This window comes from Nicotiana sylvestris, chromosome 12, assembly GCF_000393655.2.
Source record: "Nicotiana sylvestris chromosome 12, ASM39365v2, whole genome shotgun sequence".
In the NCBI taxonomy this organism is placed as follows: Eukaryota; Viridiplantae; Streptophyta; class Magnoliopsida; order Solanales; family Solanaceae; genus Nicotiana; species Nicotiana sylvestris.
The window spans coordinates 80,591,899-80,611,903 of NC_091068.1; positions in this window are offsets into that span (position 1 = coordinate 80,591,899).

Sequence of the window (20,005 nt, forward strand, 5' to 3'; positions counted from 1 at the left end):
TTGATCTTCCATCATTCCATATTTATACCAGATAAGAAGTACTATAAGAATTCAACAGCAACAAGCTTAAGGAATTTAATAATTTTAATTTCTGTATTTGTGTTACTTTTATTATTCTGGAAACTTAAAACCTTTGTGGTTTTGTGTACTCCTATTTGGAGAGTAAAGCCTTCGTGGCGTTTTGTTGGAGATTAAAATCTACGTGATTTTTCACTCCAGTTTTAAACATTTATTAAACGTTTGTTTGTGTTATTTTTACAGTAAAAATGGCGAATGACGGAAATCAAGCTGTTCCGATGATGATTGCCAACGCATCGACAAGTCGAACTCCGGCGTTGGCACCGGCAGAGAAACCCGAAAAAAATTTCGGGATGGATTTCAAGCGCTGGCAGCAAAAGATGTTCTTCTACTTGACTCCGTTATGTCTACAGAAGTTCATCAATGAAGATGTTCCTGATCTTCTAGATGAAACTCCAGAGAATGATAGCTTTCTCGTGATTGAGGCGTGGAAGCATTCTGACTTCTTGTGCAGGAATTATATTCTTAGCGGACTGGAGGATAATCTGTATAATGTATACAGTGGCGTGGAGACGTCAAAAGAATTGTGGAATGCGCTTGAAAAGAAATACAAAACTGAAGATGCCGGGATGAAGAAATTCGTCGCTGCAAAAATTTTGGACTACAAAATGGTAGATAGCAAGTCTGTTATTACCCAAGTCCAGGAGTTGTCACACCTCCTTTTTCCACCCCCGCAGGGGTGAAGGAGTTTTTCCAATTAAAGGACAATCGAAACGGGATTTGTTTATTTGTTTCAGAGTCGTCACTTGGGAGATTTAGGGTGTCCCAAATCACCAATTTAATCCCGAATCGAGGAAAAGAATGACTCCATATTACAGGCCGCGAACTAGAAATCCGGATAAGGAATTCTGTTAACTTGGGAGAAGGTGTTAGGCATTCCCGAGTTCCGTGGTTCTAGTACGGTTGCTCAACTGTTATGTTCGGCTTGATTATATGATTTTATGCAAATATGAACTTATGTGCAGATTTTAACTCTTTACCGCTTTCATTATTATTTATTATTGTTTTACGGGGAATTGCAACGTTGTGAAGATGTATCTCGAACCGCGTCACAATCAATGTACCCGTGGTCGTCGACACACTTTGACTCTGTTGAGATTTGGATTTGGGTCACATAAATGTGCACCCGAGTTTAGGAAGATAACATTATTAAATACGCGCCTAAGGATACTAACGCGTCGTTATTGTTTTTGAGAAAAAGCCGTAAAGTTCGCTATGCGGCCTGTCTCGAAATCTAAGCATTTGAAATAACTGTCCGTTGAGGGCCTCGCAATTTGTGTATTCTTGTTTGTCGAGGCTCGTCTCATTCCTTATTTTTAAAAAGGAATTTGCAACGTCATGGAAATGCATCTCAAACCACGTCACAATTAATGTACCCGTGATTAACGACACATCTCGACTTCGTTGAGATATGGATTTGGGTCACATAAATGTGCACCCGATTTTAAGAACGTAAATTATTAAAAATATGTGCCTAACAGTGACTAACGTGTTATTACTTTGGGGAAAAGCCGTGAAATTTGCTAAACGGCCCGTCCCAGAATCTAAATATTTAATATATACATTTAACGAGGGCCCCACAATTTATGCGTTTTATTTGGATGAGGCTCATCTCATTTTTATTTAAAGGCAAACCTAAAAGCAACTATGATTTCCTATCTTTGTTTGTCTCTAAAAAATGGAAAGGTCCTACTGTATTTACATACTTATGAATTGTTATAGTTAAGTTTCGAACGTGATTTGTTGAAAGAGGGACGTGATACGGGTAGTCTGTTTGGCAGTTATGGGCCCAGGCCTAATGTGCATGAAGTTTAATTTGGCCTGGGCCACTCTTATTCCAATTGGGCCTATTCAACTTCTTTGATATGTGTTTAACATTTATAAACAAAAAGGGGGGGGGGGAAGCTGAAATGCAATGTATTGCTTGCCTTAATCAAACCATATTCCTAACAACTTAAAACAGACCATTTGTTTAAAGAAGGAACTATTGGGTACCTAACATGCTTCTTGGCAAACACAATAATGAATTAATAGAACATGGCTACTACAACATTAATCCCTTTTAATTATAAGTAACACATAGAGTTTTCCAACTGAATGATAGGTATAAAAGTTCAATTACATCACAACTAACCACATAGTTCTATTAGGGAAAGTAAACTATCATGCAGGCAACCTATTGTTTCAATACATTTTCTAAAGCTAATTCGAAATAACTTCAACTCTTCCAACTTTCTTTGTATTCATGCCTCAAATTTCAGCTTACATTGACAGTGTATCAGTCGTGTACCTGGTATAGGAAAGCAAAAGAAGAAGAAGAATGATCAGCAGGACAGTATGCAACAACACAGCAACAACAGCAATAGGGACGGCCCAATAATAGACCAAAACTCAACAGCAAACTTAGAAGAAAATCCAGCAGCAATTTCAGACAAACCCAACAGCAACAACCAGTGGACTTTCAGTCCAAACAGAGAACCAAGACACTCAACTGAAACAGTTTTTAGCAAGTAAAGAACCTAGGAGAGCTAAACTGAAACCCAACAGTGTGCCTAACCAAACCAGACCAAACAGAGAAAGAAAGCAGGTGCAGAAACACAGTGACTTCTGCTTGTTATGTTCAGAACTCCAGCACTCTTTTAACTCTCAACACTTAAAATTGTCCAGCCCTTAATTTCTGATTTTCTCCCCTGAAACTCTGATGTCTAACCCCTTACTCTACCTTAAATGAGCCTATTTATAGGCAAAATACAAGCAAGCCCCCAGGCTGCCTCGTTTCCCCCCAGCTCTCAACTCTGCCCATACCCCTTTATTCCCCAATATCATGTGTTTTGTGCCCCCAAATGGTATGGGGAGCTGACAGTCTTCCATTACCCCATGCTATCAAGTTTTGTTCCCCACTATTGTATTAGTTTAATGCTATTTCAGTACCCTATTGTCAGCTCACTTAAACTAATCATTTCTGCTCTTTTCACACCCCCAAACTACCCCTGTCAACCCTTGATTATTACTGTATTACCCTACTTCAGCAGCAGGAACTTTTGAACTTTCTGAAAGTTCTAATTCAAGCTGCCCTAAACTAAACTCTAGCTATTACAATTACAGCTACAAACCATTCACAGATAATGTCAAACAATCAGCTAAACGACAATGATTCGATCAGTCATAAGAAGCCATACGAATCAGAATATTTGCACATTCAGTCCTATAAAACTAATCGACGACGTTTATCTAATCGACTACATTAATTATAACATAGAACAATCAGTCGATTAAGCAAACAACACAAATAGGGCATCAACTGCCTTCAACAATTTTGCACGACACAGGGAACCCATATGAATTATATGTTCGACGATATTAATCAAATCGAATATGCATCTTATCATACGTATTCAAACATAAACAGAAGAACAATCGACCAAATAAAAGGTCTTACGAAGACGGAGAACAAATTGGAAGGAAATATCAGAAATACCAAACAAACCAATTAAACATGCTGACAAACCCAAACAACATTTAAACAAAAACAGAAAAGAGAAAGGGAACTCACTCTGGAAGCTCAAACACAGACGACCCAGGCCTGAATTGGATTTGCCCATTTGAGGTCGAACAGACTTTAATCGAGGTGTTCCCAACCGAGAACACTTCGATTAAGGTCTGTTAGACCCCAACCCTCCATTTAATCTGGCCGGATTCTAGGGTTCTTGTGTTCTAGGGTTCGAACCAGTCTGATTTGGGGCTTGAGGATTTGTGGGTAGATTCGGACCAAACCAAGCTTGGTTTGGTCACGAGTGAGGCCAGGGTGGTGACTGGTGTGAAACTGGGGTGGGTTGGTGTAGGTCAGGGTTTTGCTCGAACCTTCAAACGAAGATTCGAGACGATGGGGACTGATTCGAACCCAACGGTTTGCAGATCCGTGTTCAGGGTGGTTGGGTGCATCAAAGGTGTTACTTTGGTGGCCACCGGCATCGTTGTCACCGGGTTCACGGTGAGAGTGTATGGGGGCGGCTAGGGTTTGGAACGGGGGTTTGGGTTTGTGTTTGGGACAATGGAAGGGGGGGTGTTCGGATAGGGGTGTGGGGTAAAGGTTTAAGCTTATATACGTAGTGGGCAGTTAGATCCTGGCCGTTGGATGAAGTGAGATCGATGGCCAGGATCTTTCACTTAATGGGGAACGGCACCGTTTGGCATTGGTTGGGGGGGTCGGTTTGAATCGATTACTGGGTCGGGTTTGGAAACGGGTTGCTGAAAGGGATCTTGGACCGTTGGATTGGACTGGATGGAGGGTTCAGATCAAATGCCATATGCGGCGTCGTTTGGGTAAGTGAATGGCCTGATCTGGACCGTTCATTTGAATCAATCAATGGCTCAGGATGGGGATGCTGATACAACGTCGTTTTGGGGCGTGCTTGGGAAGCCTGGGTTTGGACTGGGTTGTGGTAATTGGTTTGGGCCTGATTTTTCATTTAAATTTTGGCCCAAATCCGGTATTCTCCTTCTTTATAATTAGACAAAAATTCCTAAAAACCAAAATTAAACACACAAATATTAATTAATACCTAACAACAATTATCACATGAATTAAAACATCTAATAAAGTTACCATGACAACAAATAGAATAACAATGCATATTTTGTGATTTTCGCTTTCAAAACCAAATTATGGTTAATTAATTCGTAAATGTACCATTTTCCCTAAATGCATGCAACATGTATTTTTTGTATTTTTTAACTATAGCAAGGCAAGCATTTACGGACAAAACAATTATCAAAAAATGTTACACAAACCCTCAAAATTGTACCCGAAGGTAACCTGTTTTATTTCTTTTCCGATTTCTTTTGGAGTAGTTTCCGTGAAGCAAAAATCACGTGCTCACAGTTGCCCCTCTTTGGCCGAAAACACAAAGAGTTTTCGTGCAAAGATAAAGTGAGCGGATACGAGCGATTTTTGCCCGTTAGAATACTCCGTGTGAAGCATTTTTGGAAAAAGATTTAACCGAACCTTTGCTTCAAAGGTTTCCTACATATCCCTGGCTAAAGGGGAATCATGTTAATGTAGTTCGGGAAGTTTTGGTAGCTGGGACTACCGTGGGACTGCGATGTTACTGCTGTTGCATGCTGTTATCACTGCTTACCGATCTCCTTGTTACACCGTGCTTAAAAGAAAACAAGAAGCTAGGCTAGACTACGGATCATAAGATCTCATCTATCTTCAACTTGTTCTTGTTGCCTTGCTTTCTTGTCGGCTTGTGTTTCTTCCGGTGCTTTTCTTCCGAGACTTTGGGGATGACACTGGCCTTTTGCTTTTCTGAATACCAGTTTTCATCATTTTATTCGGTCCGCTGGAGATATGGCTTCCTTCATTAAGTTTTTCGGCGGTTCCTCTAGGGATACGGCTTTCTTCATCAGATTGGTTATGCTGGGTATAATTTAATGTTCACAGGCCGCTTCTTTCAAGACGCGTCTTTTCTTCCTTTTGACTCATGCGCTTGAATTTGTGCTGGGACCTCTTGTTGCAACTTTCTGCTTTCCAGTGCAGGGGATTTTTATCGTTTCCTGCTGGGGATTCCTGTTGTAACCTTCTGCCTTTCGGTGGGTTGTTGATTTCAAGATCTACAGTATAAGACTGAAAAGTATTCCTGTCGTTATACAGGTGGGCGCCTGAATGCCAAAATATGCAATGTATTCCCTCGTTATACTGGTGGGCGCCTAGGACATGAAATGAACACAGAAATGTATACCCTCATTATACTGGTGGGCGACCTAGGACATGAAATGTAAAGACTGAAATGTATACCCTCATTATACTGGTGGGCGACCTAGGACATGAAATGAAAATAGAAATGTATACCCTCATTATACTGGTGGGCGACCTAGGACATGAAATGGAAACACTGAAATGTATACCCTCATTATACTGGTGGGCGACCTAGGACATGAAATGAAAACAGAAATGTATACCCTCATTATACTGGTGGGCGACCTAGGACATGAAATGGAAAGACTGAAATGTATACCCTCATTATACTGGTGGAAGACCTAGGACATGAAATGAAAACAGAAATGTATACCCTCGTTATACTGGTGGGCGACCTAGGACATGAAATGTAAAGACTGAAATGTATACCCTCATTATACTGGTAGGTGACCTAGGACATGAAATGTAAAGACTGAAATGTATACCCTCATTATACTGGTAGGCGACCTAGGACATGAAATGGAAACAGAAAAGTATACCCTCATTATACTGGTGGACGACCTAGGACATGAAATGGAAACAGAAAAGTATACCCTCATTATACTGGTGGGCGACCTAGGACATGAAATGAAAACAGAAAAGTATACCCTCGTTATACTGGTGGGCGACCTAGGACATGAAATGTAAAGACTGAAATGTATACCCTCATTATACTGTGGGCGACCTAGGACATAAAATGAGAAATAGAAATGCATACCCTCATTATACTGGTGGGCGACCTAGGACATAAAATGAAAAACAGAAATGTATACCCTCATTATACTGGCGGGCGACCTAGGACATGAAATGTAAAGACTGAAAAAAAAATATTTGGATTTGTTTTCTCGTTCCCCCGAGAAATTTTTTGACAACGGCAGAAAATTTTCTGCCCCGGTTTTGGTGACCTTCTTTGTGGCGTGTCTTTCTTCCATCATCAACCTTTATTTTCCTGTAGAAATCAAAGAAAATTTTGTTAGTTTTAACATGGTGAGTGATCGTGTCATTCCTGCTGGCGGGTGATTTTTCCTTTCCCTTTCCCTTGCTCTTTGCTTCCACAACTGGTTGGGGATAAAGTTGCTTGTTGGGGATGACATGTCTGCTGGGGATGGTTTTCCATTTATCCCCTTCCCCGCTCTTTTGTTTCACAACATGCTGTGGGAGTCCTCTTCACCTTCAAAACTACTCCCTTAAACGTTTATTTTTTCTCAGCCCTGTAGGGCGTAACATGTTATCACCTGGGGATAACGCTATTGAGGATAGGACTGTTAGGGTTATCTCGCTGCAGATCAATTCTCTCTTTCTCCTTCCCCTTTTCCGTGGTGTCTGACCACCTTGGACCTTGGTCCGTGATTTATCAAAGTTTTTTGCTGGGGGGATCTTCTTGGAACTTGGTCCACAAGTCCTTCAACCGTCGTTTTCCGCTTTTCCTCATGTTCCTCTTATCTTCCTAAGCCAGTTTGTCATTTGGTTTTGCAACAAACGCCTTTTGTCCTATTGCCTTGGCTTTGGCCTGTGCCCTTCGCATTTCGCTTTGCACCATTTTGGCCCTTGGTAGTAAACTCTGAAAAGTCCTTCTCAAAACAAATTTCTGGAAAAGTCTTTTTAGACAAAGAAATGAAAAAGGTAGAAAAGAGAAAAATCTTTCTGAACAAATGTTGGGAGAGAAGAAAAAGAAAGAACTTATCTGGACGGTATGACTGGTCCCAACGATCATGTCGTACATTACGGATTAATCGACCCAGTTTATTTGTATCAATTAATATTCCTGGCGGCCTCACTTGCTGGGGATAAATAGGTGCCCACCTCTTCGCAAATGCGAATCCTTTTTGCCAATATATCTTGTCGCCTTATAGTGCCCTTCGAGGAGTTTTCACTAATAAGACTCTCTCCTTTCTCTCAGCTCCCGTCGCCTTATGGTACCTGTGAAGGTTTTCACCAATAAGACTCTCTCGTTTTATTTCTCTCATCTTTCGTCGCCTTATAGTGCCTGTGAAGGTTTTCACCGATAAGACTCTCTCATTTTATTTTCCATCGGGGAATTGGAGTGCTGCCGATATGACTCTCTCTTCCGAGGATTCTTTTTGGCTATTAATTTATTTCCAGTTTATGATCCTCTTCTTTGCTGGGGATCAGTGTATTATTCTCGGTTTTCATTTGCCTGACTTGGCACCTCTCGAATATTGATCGGGAGGTCTTTTTGGGACATCGATGTTGGTTTTGTGTGGGTTTAAAGAAAGGCTATCAAAATTCAAAAATAACTTCGACGGGTGAGACACTACAACTCTTGGAATCAACCCTTTTTGAAACTTCAAAAATACAACTCCTGCCCCAGTTTTCTTGCTTGGGGATTTTTATATTTACGCTGTGTGGAGCTATGCACATTATGCATACTATGCACACCATGATGCACTATGACCGAGCCGTGAGGCGCCTACGTATCCTCTTTGAGGAATCAGGTCAAACTTAGTTCCCCTTGTTTCTTTGTTTTTCTTATGATCTTTATCCTATTTTCATTTTTCTTTTCTTTTCTTTTTCTTCTTATATATATATATATATATATATATATATATATATATATATATATATATATATATATATATATATATATATATTTGTTCCATTAGTGATTCCAAAGGAGGGGTATGAAAGCATAAATAAGGCTCAAAGGGGGAAAGCGAAGGTTAAAAGTGTTTGAGTAGAAGAAAGAATTGCCCCCGTCATTTCATTATCCAATAGGTACCAAGTACAAGCAAACGAACCAATAACTATCATAATCAAAGAAATTACGCATAATATCTTTTGACTCTGGTCACGACATAAGGCCCTTGCCAATTTGGGGCAAACTTGCCTTTTGCTTCGATCTGATGTGGGAGGATCCGTTTCAATACTTGCTGCCCTACTTCGAATTTTCTGGGGTGCACCTTCTTATTGTATGCCCTTGCCATTCTCTTCTGATACAACTGGCCATGACACACTGCTGCCAACCTTTTTCATCTATTAAGTTCAACTACTCCAGTCGAGCTTTGACCCATTCATCGTCGTCAATCCCGGCTTCAGCGACAATCCGGAGGGATGGAATTTCGACCTCTGTCGGTATTACTGCTTCAGTTCCGTACACCAATAAATAAGGAGTTGCACCTATGGAAGTCCGGATTGTAGTGCGATAACCCAACAAGGCAAAGGGTAATTTCTCATACCATTGTCTAGATCCTTCTACCATCTTCCTCAGTATCTTCTTGATGTTCTTGTTGGCTGCTTCAACTGCTCCATTCGCCTTGGGACGATATGGGGTGGAATTGCGGTGTGTAATCTTAAACCGTTGGCATACCTCTCTCATCAAATCGCTGTTAAGATTTGCACCATTATCTGTGATGATCACTTTTGGGACCCCAAATCTGCAGATGATGTGAGAGTGAACAAAATCCACCACTGCCTTCTTGGTTACCGACTTGAAAGTTTTAGCTTCAACCCACTTGGTGAAGTAGTCGATGGTCACCAGAATGAACCTGTGGCCGTTGGTCACTGCCGGCTCAATAGGCCCAATGACATCCATGCCCCATGCAACAAATGGCCATGGTGTTGACATTGTATGCAATTCTATCGGCGGATAATGAATTAGATCTCCGTGTATCTGACATTGATGCCATTTCCTCACGAAATTGATACAATCATGCTCCATAGTAAGCCAATAGTACCTTGCTCGAAGAATCTTCTTTGCCAGTACATATCCGCTCATATGTGGCCCACAAACTCCAGCATGCACCTCTGCCATAACCGTCGTGGCTTGACCGGCGTCTATACATCTTAGCAATCCCAAATCTGGGATTCTTCTGTACAACACTCCTCCACTGAGGAAGAATCCATTTGACAAACGCCGAATGGCTCTTTTTGGTCTCCGGTGGCCTGCTCCAGATATATCCCCATCTTGAGGTACTCCTTTATGTCATAAAACCATGGCTCGCCATCCATTTCCTCCTCTACCATGTTGCAATAAGCATGCTGATCACGAACCTGAATGTGCAACGGGTCAACATACATTTTGTCGGGGTGGTGTAACATTGATGCTAAGGTGGCCAATGCATCGGCAACCTCATTATGAACTCTCGGGATGTGTCTGAATTCCACTGATCGAAATCGCTTGCTCAGATCGTGCAAACATTGCTGATATGGTATGAGTTTCAAATCTCGTGTTTCCCACTCACCCTGAATCTGATGCACCAGGAGGTCCGAGTCTCCCAAGACCAAAACGTCCTGGACATCCATGTCTGTAGCTAGTCGCAAACCCAAAATACATGCTTCATACTCGGCCATGTTGTTGGTACAATAGAAACGTAGTTGAGCTGTAACAGGATAATGATGTCATGTTTCCGAAATAAGTACCGCTCCTATTCCAACCCCCTTCGCGTTTGCGGCTCCATCAAAGAAAATCTTCTAGCTTGGTTCCTCGGGTAATTCTAGCTCACCTGTATGCATTACTTCCTCGTCCGAAAAATACGTCCTCAAAGGCTCGTATTCTTCATCAACGGGATTCTTAGCCAAGTAGTCGGCCAGCGCTTGAGCTTTCATGGTCGTCCTCGTCACATAGACGATATCAAACTCTGTGAGCAAAATTTGCCATTTTGCTAACCTCCGTGTAGGCATAGGTTTCTGGAAAATGTACTTTAATGGATCCAAACGGGAAATGAGATAAGTAGTATACGAGGACAAGTAGTGCTTCAACTTTTGAGCCACCCAAGTTAGGGCGCAACATGTCCTCTCGAGTTGAGTGTACTTGACCTCATATACTGTAAACTTCTTGCTAAGATAATAAATGGCCTGCTCCTTCCTTCCCGTAATGTCGTGTTGCCCCAACACGCGGACAAACGAATTCTCCAGGACCGTCAGATAAAGAATTAATGGTCTTCCCGGCTCAGGTGGGACCAACACAGGTGGATTTGACAAATACCCTTTGATCTGGTCGAAAGCCTCTTGACACTCCGCCGTCCAGTCTACCGCAGCATCTTTCTTCAGCAGCCGAAATATGGGTTCACAAGTCGCTGTGAGTTGAGCGATGAACCTGCTGATATAATTTAGTCTTTCCAATAGACTCATTACCTCCGTTTTGTTCTTTGGCGGTGGCAAATCCTGGATGGATTTGATCTTGGATGGGTCCAACTCAATACCCCGTCGACTGACGATGAATCCTAACAGCTTTCCTGAAGAAACCCCGAAGGCACATTTGGCCGGGTTGAGCTTGATATCATACCTTCGAAGTCTTTGAAAGAACCTCCTCAGGTCTGCTACATGATTTTCTTGACGCCAAGACTTTATGATCACATCATCTACGTATACTTCAATTTCTTTGTGTATCATGTCGTGAAACACAGTAGTCATTGCTCGCATGTACGTTGCCCCAGCATTCTTCAATCCGAATGGCATTACCCGGTAGCAGTAAGTTCCCCATGGCGTAATGAAAGCCGTCTTTTCCGCATCTTCTTCGTCCATTAAGATTTGATGATATCCTGCATAGCAGTCCACAAAGGATCCAATCTCGCGCCCAGCGCAATTATCGATCAGGATGTGGATGTTGGGCAACGGAAAATTATCCTTAGGACTTGCTTTGTTGAGATTGCGATAGTCGACACATACCCTGATTTTTCCATCCTTCTTCGGCACTGGTACCACATTGGTCAACCAAGCGGGATATCGAGTGACCCGAATAACTTTTGCCTGCAACTACTTGGTCACTTCTTCTTTGATCTTTACACTTATATCCGTCTTAAACTTCCTCAGTTTTTGCTTGACCGGAGGGTATGTCGGGTCAGTGGGCAATTTGTGAACCACTAGATCGGTGCTTAATCCCGGCATATCATCATATGACTATGCAAAAACATCTTTGAACTTAATGAGGGTTTTGATTAATTCCTCCCTGACGTTTGGCTCAATGTGGATGCTGATTTTGGTTTCTCTGAAATTATCTGCATCCCCTAGATTTACAGCCTTGGTGTCATTCAGATTAGGCTTGGGTTTCTCTTCAAATTGGCACAGTTCTCGGTTTATTTCTTCGAAGGCTTCATCCTCATCATATTCAGACTCATCGTCATAACCGATCTCTTGTATAATTAAGTCGGAGTCAGATTGATTTATTAGACTAGGTCGAAGATCCGCTGTGCATGCCATGTCATTAGAACCAGTAAAAAGAGAACTGTTCAGAAAGAAAAAAGAACAAAACAAAATTAAAATGAGACAAAAAAAGAGAATTTTATTAAAAATGCGGGATAACAGGGTTCACACTTTTACAAAATAAAATGAGATTTGGATTACACCCTGGAATAATCCGAAAACAAAGAAGCAAAAATCAAAGCCTACTACCAGGACTCCCCCGGATAGGAAGAGGAGTAACCGTCCAATTGTTGGTTTTGGCCTCAGGCCCCACAAACTGTATGTCTGCTACGCTGGAACCCTCTCCAACTTCTACCATATTGACATCAGCGAACAGCCTTTCGAAGCTCTGATTCAAATCCCCGTCCCTCCTAATCAATGGTCTGAGAATTTTCGGGACCGGTGACCCCTTGGCACTTGCTCTAATAAAGGATTTTGAGAGACGCGGAACGGGTATGGGAAGAACCCAAACTTTCTTCTTCATCTTCCGTGCTCGCTTTACATCTGCCGTAGTCGGTTTGAACCCCAATCCAAAGGTCTCTAAATTCTTGGGCAAGGAGACAGGTTGAACAATCCTCTGAAGCTCAGCCCCCAGGCCTTTTCCTGGCACAAACCCATTACCCAGCATCTCTGAAACTATCGTGACCGTTGCGGAGGCTACCTGGGGTGTGGAATGATTTCACCCTCGGGAATCTTATTTGCTGACACTGCATCAAAAATCTGGTAAACCCAGGGACCTTTGTCATCATTGGTTTCTATGAAGGGCACAATGGCGCCTCTCATGGTGCATGCAGTGTCTTCCCCGTGCAGCACGACATCTTGTCTATCCCATTCGAACTTGACCATTTGATGCAAGGTGGATGGTACCGCTTTAGCCGCGTGGATCCATGGTCGTCCCAACAGAAGGTTATAAGATACCGCGACATCTAATACCTGGAACTCCATGGTAAACTGGACCGGACCGATGGTCAACTCAAGTATAATATCCCCCACGGTGACTGTTCCACTTTCGTCAAATCCTCGGATGCAAATGTTGTTCTTGTGGATTCTACCGTGGTCGATCTTCAACTGGTTCAGGGTGGATAATGGACAAATATTGGCAGTTGAGCCGTTATCCACCAATGCCCGAGTAACTGCCGAATCTTCGCATTTGACAGTCAAGTAGAGAGCTTTATTATGTTCCGTGCCTTCCACTGGCAGATCATCATCAGAGAACGTTACCCTGTTCACCTCAAAAATTTTGTTGGCAATCGTTTCAAGGTGGTTTACTGAAATTTCATTGGGCACATGAGCTTCATTCAGTATCTTCATCAGGGCCCGGCGATGTTCATCTGAATGGATCAATAATGATAACAACGAGATCTGGGCCGGTGTTTTCTTCAACTGTTCAACAACAGAATAATCCTGCACTTTCATCTTTTTCAAGAATTCCTCTGCCTCTTCTTCCAACACGGGTTTCTTTGCTACTGCTGGGTTGGACCTTCTCAACTCCACTGGAGCAAAACACCATCCCGATCGAGTCAGTCCCTGCATATCACAACTATCCTCCTCCACTTGCTTTCCTTTGTACATCACCACAGCCTTTTCGTATTTCCATGGCACGACCTTGCTATCAATCACTGGTAATTGGACTACTGGCTTTATGGTGACCAGTTCCCTGCAGACCCCTTTCAATACAACTACGGGTGTGGATGATGTCCCTGATATTACCAATTTGGCTGGCTCTGGTTTCTTTGTTGTGGTGGACGGATTTTTCCCTAATATCACCACTGGCTTGACATCTTCCCCCTTCAACTGTGCCTCTGGTCTCCCACTGGTCGATTCTTCTTTCGGAGTGGCCTGGATCATCATCACTGCCTGTGAGGGTTTCCTCGGCTCTACTCCCTTATACACCAACTCGATCATGTGAGCTTCGTGGTGTGCTGGCAATGGGTTCTGGTTGATGTTGGGTGCCTCCGACGCCTGGACCTCGATCTTGTTGGTATCAATAAGATCTTGTCTGGCCTGCCTCAACCTCCAACATTTTTCAGTATCATGCCCTAGCATTCCTGAGCAGTACTCGCAGCTTATTGATCGGTCCAAATTTTAGGGTGGAGGGTTTGGCTCTCTAGGCTCGACAGGACTCACCAAACCTAGCCGCCTAAATTTGTGGAACACGGCGGTATAGGTCTCTCCCAACTCAGTAAAAGCTCTCTATCTCTGTAGCCTGTCATTCCTAGCAGCGTGATTTCCTCGAAAGCCCGCCCCTGGAGGGTTCCTGTATGATCTTGGTGGAGGATAGGCGTTTTGTGGTGGAGGGTATGTGTTTTGTGGTGGTGCATATGTGTTTTGGGGAGCCGGCGCGCGCCATTGCAGGCGAACCAGAGGCTGAGTGTATGTTTGGGCTTGGTGTAAGGAGAAGTGTGGTTCCTGAGGTGGATAGTAGTGTTGTGGCGGGCTGTATGGATAATTTGGCATGTGGGGTCTGGGTTGGTTGTAGTATGGTTTGCTGGACCTGGACCAACTGCCTGCCTCAACTGTGGCGACTTCTTCTTTCTTCTTCCTTCCTAGCGCACCTCCCGTGCCGCTCTGAATAGCCTGGGTCGTTGCCTTGAGCGCTGAGTAATTCAGGATTTTATCGGATCTCAGTCCCTCCTCTATCATGACCCTTATCTTTACTACTTCATTGAAGGATTTTCCAACCGTCATCACCAAGTGACCAAAGTAAGTTGGATCCAGCGTTTATAGGAAGTAGTCCATCATTTCTCCCTCTCTCATGGGAGGATCAACCCTGGCTGCCTGTTCCCTCCAGCGGAAACCAAACTCTCGAAAGCTTTCCCCAGGCTTCTTTCCGGTCCTTAGTAATGTGAGACGGTCAGGGACTATCTCGAGATTGTATTGAAAGTGACCCGCGAAAGTCTGCGCTAGATCATCCCAAGTGTACCATCTGCTGGGATCTTGCCTAGTATACCATTCCAATGCCGATCCACTCAAGCTTTGACCAAAATAAGCTATCAGTAGCTCATCTTTGCCGCCTGTGCCTCTCATTTTGCTGCAAAAACCCCGTAAATGTGCCATAGGATCACCATGCCCTTCATATAAGTCAAACTTAGGCATCTTGAACCCAGCCGGGAGTTGGACGTCCGGAAAAGGGCATAGATCCTTGTAGGCCACGCTGACCTGGTTACCCAATCCATGCATGCTCCTGAAGGATTGCTCCAGGCTTTTAAACTTCCTCATTACCTCATCTTGCTCTGAGACCTTAACCGGCTTTTCAATCTCCGCCGGTACCTCCAAGTGTGGATTATAGGTATGGGGTTCTGGTGCATTGAATGTGGGTTCAGGGGGATAGTACTACGCATCGTGAGCCTGAAACAACGGCTCACTAGTTGATCTTTGCAGTGTGGCTGGTGGGGGTCCCATAAAGGTGAGAACATTTGGTGGTGGGAAAGGTTGATGGAGTGGTGGAGCTTGGGAATCATGGGGGCTTCTCTCCTGATAATAGCGGTGATTCGGGAGGCTTGTTGAAGGGCCAGAGTGAGGGTATTCCGGCATGTGCCCTGGTGTAAGAGCAACGGGTGGTTCAGAGCTCTTTTGTACTTTAGCCAAGGCTAACTGCATCGCATTCATCTCCAATCCCATTCTTTCTATCTTCTCCATCGCTTTTTTCAACAACTGGCTTACCGGCCTTTCTTCCTCGACACTATTTTCTGAAGTAGTCATGCTTGTTGGTACAAGTCCCTTGGATCTGGTCTGATAAGGGTGTGTTGTCAGAACGCTTTAACGACTAACTATCTGGTATTTGTGGAAAACAACAAACTTATTAGCGTTAGAGTTTAACAGATTTTAATAATAGCACATTGGGGATGCAATGCTCCTAGGCAGTTAATCATTTCTAACATGTTTTGCTCCAAACGCATGCGTCATCCCGGCTTGCTTTATTTGTGCCTTTAAAGTGTTTTGGGGACCCCCATTTTTCTCTCTATTATTCTTTCTTTCTTCCTTCTTTTTTTTTTCTTTTTTTTTCTTTTTTTTTCTTTTCTTTTAGTGGTGGTCAAATCTTATGTGGATTGCCTACGTATCACGTCCCCGCATAAATCAGACCGGGCATAGTTCTGCCACAAAGTAAAAGACGCAAAACTCTTTTGGAATCATTCAATTCATCACCAAAATTTGCTATTACAAACTACTTATTTTAAACAAAGAACAGCAATAGTACAGATTCCAAAATTCCCAACCTGACTCGATAAAAGAAACAAAAAACAACATAGGGGAAGATAACAGACCCGTAAAGTCAACAAACAAGACTCGAACTAGGGATACATTAAGGATTTCAACTTAGGTGCTCGCGAGGCATCGTTCGACTTTTCCGCGGGCTTTGGTGTGAGACCTCTTTGTAAGATTTTCAACTCATTCATGATCCGGTGAACATAGCCCATGATAGAGGCGAGTAGGGTATCACGAGGCATCTGCTCACACGCCAAGCATCTCTTGTAAATGTAGTGCCCAATCTCGTCAATCTTATCTCGGATGTTGTCCCTTTCCCTGAATAAGTGCTTTATTCGCCGGTTTTTCAGTCCCAGTGTTTGAGCATTGTCGGCGAGTCGATCCTGGAACCTTTCCATTTGTTTTTCCATTCTGGTCATCACATCATAACAGCGCCTTCTGTCAGCTTGGGCATCTCGGGCTTGTTTGAAGATCCGCTCCTGAAGAGTGGAGTTCGTTTTCCTTAATAGCCCGATGCTCATTTCAGAATCCCTTATGACTTGTTGCAAATGCTTCCTCCGGGTCATTGTACTTTTTGCCCATCTGACCCTCATTCTTGCTATGCAAGCTTCAGATCTCTCCAAGTCCTCTCAGCTTTTGCTGACCTGACTCCTTAGCTCTGCTATCAACCTCTCATTGGACCGATTTTTCTGTTGGTCACCGACATTCTTTCTGTCTTGGCGGATTCGGGCTCTCAGGGCCTTGTTTTCTTGGGCCAACTTATTCTTTTCCCTTTTGTTGGCAGCAACTTGCACATCATTTTCAAATTCCAGGTCCCTAATCTGTTGCTTTAGCTTGCCTATTTCTGCCCTGTAGTTTTCTTCTTTTGCAAACCAGCCCCATTGTTCTTGCGATGACTCAACAAAATCTTGGAGGTGAGGTCTTTTGGTTGGCCGTTCTGGTTCGTCTCTCGCAGTGCTCTTCTTTATATGCCAAGCGAGATAAGCAGGTGAGACTTCACCTCTGGATAGGTCACACACTCAAGTATTCGCCGGCAAATACTGGCATTCGCTCCATATATAACGAACTATTTTTTCATGAAATTGGCCGTCATTGCTGACCTCGACTACATAAATACTGAGATCTTCGTCTGGGTGTACCACCTGACATCTTCCCAATTGTCTCATCACCCGATAAGGAGCATAAGGCTGAACACCTCTGAGTCCCATTAAGAGGAAGTAAGGACTAGTGGCGGGCATGTACACAATCTCTTCAACAGGAAGCCAACCCAATGTCCAATCTATTTGTACTGCGGTGATGGCACGGAGATAGGATACCCAGTCTTCAAACCCTTCCGATAATCTGAGCCCTGAAACCCTCAGGTTATATCCTTCGATGCAGCCTTCGTTCGTAGATATATAGCGCACACACTGAGGATGATGACATAAGTGCTCGATCATCCACATCTGCAATAACAAATTGCACCCTTCGAAGAAATCTGCCCTTGCTTTACAGGCTGTGAGAGCTCGGTATATCTCGGACACTATCATAGGAGCAAGCATGCTTTTGTCGTTGGTAATCAGGACCTTGACAATTCCAGCCACCTTCAAATCGATATTTCTATCTTTCCGGGGAAACACCACAATGCCCAAGAATGCTACCATGAAGGCGAACTGCCTATGTTCATCCCACTTTGTCTGATTCCCTCTGCTGCAAACACCGCTTTCCGGATCATCGAACCCTCCTATATGCCCATACCTCTGGTATGTGAATTGCAAAGTAGAAAAACCCCTATCCAATTCAGAGTACAGGACTCTCTTGCTTATCTTCAGTAGATCCATGAACTTGTGCGAATTTACGGCTCTCTGAGCGATCAGATATTTGTGCCTTAACCCCTCAGTAACGTCCATGTAGCCTGCTACCTCTTCTAAGGTTGGGGTGAGTTCAAAATCCGAGAAGTGGAATACATTGTGGGCCGGGTCCCAAAATGTAACCAAAGCCTTTATGATGTCGCATCTGGGCCTGACATTCAACAAACTGGTCAGACCTCCCAGATGCAGTTTGATCTTGTCTTGTTCTGACTTTTCCAAATCCTCCCACCACAAGCGCAACTCCAAAGGGATCTTGCTCCTAACTGTTACCGGCAAACTTGGACTTGTGCTCATTCTGCATGTTTATTAGGGTGATTAAGCAAAAATCCAGACTCATTTGACTCAAAGACAAAATTGACACACTTTTTCTTTTCCCCTTTTTTTCAAAAATAAAATCCGGTTTTGCGAATACGGCCTTTCAATACCTCGAAGACGAAGATTTTAAGGCTGTGTTGGCTAACCGATGAAAAACTTGAAAAACGACCATATGCAGTTGTTCTCGCGAAAACAACCTTCCGGTGCCCTTTTAGGGACATTCGGCTATTTCTGAAAAGAATGGCATCACCCTAACTATTTTCAAATAAAAGTAAAATTTTTGTTCTTTTGGATTATTCTTGCCGAACGAAAGTTGGACTCGATGGGGGTTGCCTACGTATCTCACACCCTGCGAGAATCAAACTGGCGTAGTTCGGGTAGAGACTATAAACCAAATTTTGGAAACGTGACAAACTATTTTTTTTCCAAACCAAAATAAAAGACTATTTTGTTTTGATTTTTTGAGTGAAACAAACTATATATATATAAACATTTTTCCCTTCTTTTTTTTCATTTTCCCAAAATTTCGGCAAAACTTCGACAACATTTGGGCATGGTTTTTCTAAAATAGGCAATTAACTCTCTATACTATTACCTTACTCTCTTTTTCCTCACAATTTTCCCACACTCCAGATCTTTCAAAACCGGTCAGCATTCAAGTCTGAAGCAAATAAATGCATAACGCAAACAGGATGTAGCGGGATGGTCTTTTCATTTCAGGTTGCTAGTCCTAGACGGACTCAACTCCTGTGTTGAGTCCCCTAAGTCAAATGCACATGATGCAAATAAGCGTTCCCACTAAGGATCCGGCATGAGGCTTCGTTATACTAAGTTTTAAAACTTGGGTGTTTGTTCTAGACCTGGCTTACCCGAGCGGACAACTCGAGCCGAGGATGGGAGATGTGTACCGGTAACCAAAGGGCCATCCGGTTTTGCAACTCCTCCGAATCCTCATTCTATTTTGGTATATGACACTAACAGAAAGAAGTCACGACCAGCGTGCACTCCTCAAGAGAGAGAAGAGAGGGGTTTCGGCATAGTTTATATATACAGTCCAAGTAATATCAAAGCGGTAAGAGCAACATTTTGCACATTTAGGCTAAAACATGTAATAAAATCAGATAATAAATAAAGCCAAATAATAATCTAAGCTCGAATTCTTAACCCTGAACCAGTGGTTCTGGGTTAAAGGTCCCCAGTAGAGTCGCCAGAGCTGTCACACCTCCTTTTTCCGGCCCCGCAGGGGTGAAGGAGGTTTTCCAATTAAAGGACAATCGAAACGGGATTTGTCTATTTGTTTCAGAGTCGTCACTTGGGAGATTTAGGGTGTCCCAAGTCACCAATTTAATCCCGAATCGAGGAAAAGAATGACTCCATATTACAGGTCGCGAACCAAAAATTCGGATAAGGAATTCTGTTAACTTGGGAGAAGGTGTTAGGCATTCCCGAGTTCCGTAGTTCTAGCACGGTCGCTCAACTGTTATGTTCGGCTTGATTATCTGATTTTATGCAAATATGAACTTATGTGCAGATTTTAACTCTTTACCGCTTTCATTATTATTTATTATTGTTTTACGGGGAATTGCAACGTTGTGAAGATGTATCTCGAACCGCGTCACAATCAATGTACCCGTGGTCGTCGACACACTTTGACTCTGTTGAGATTTGGATTTGG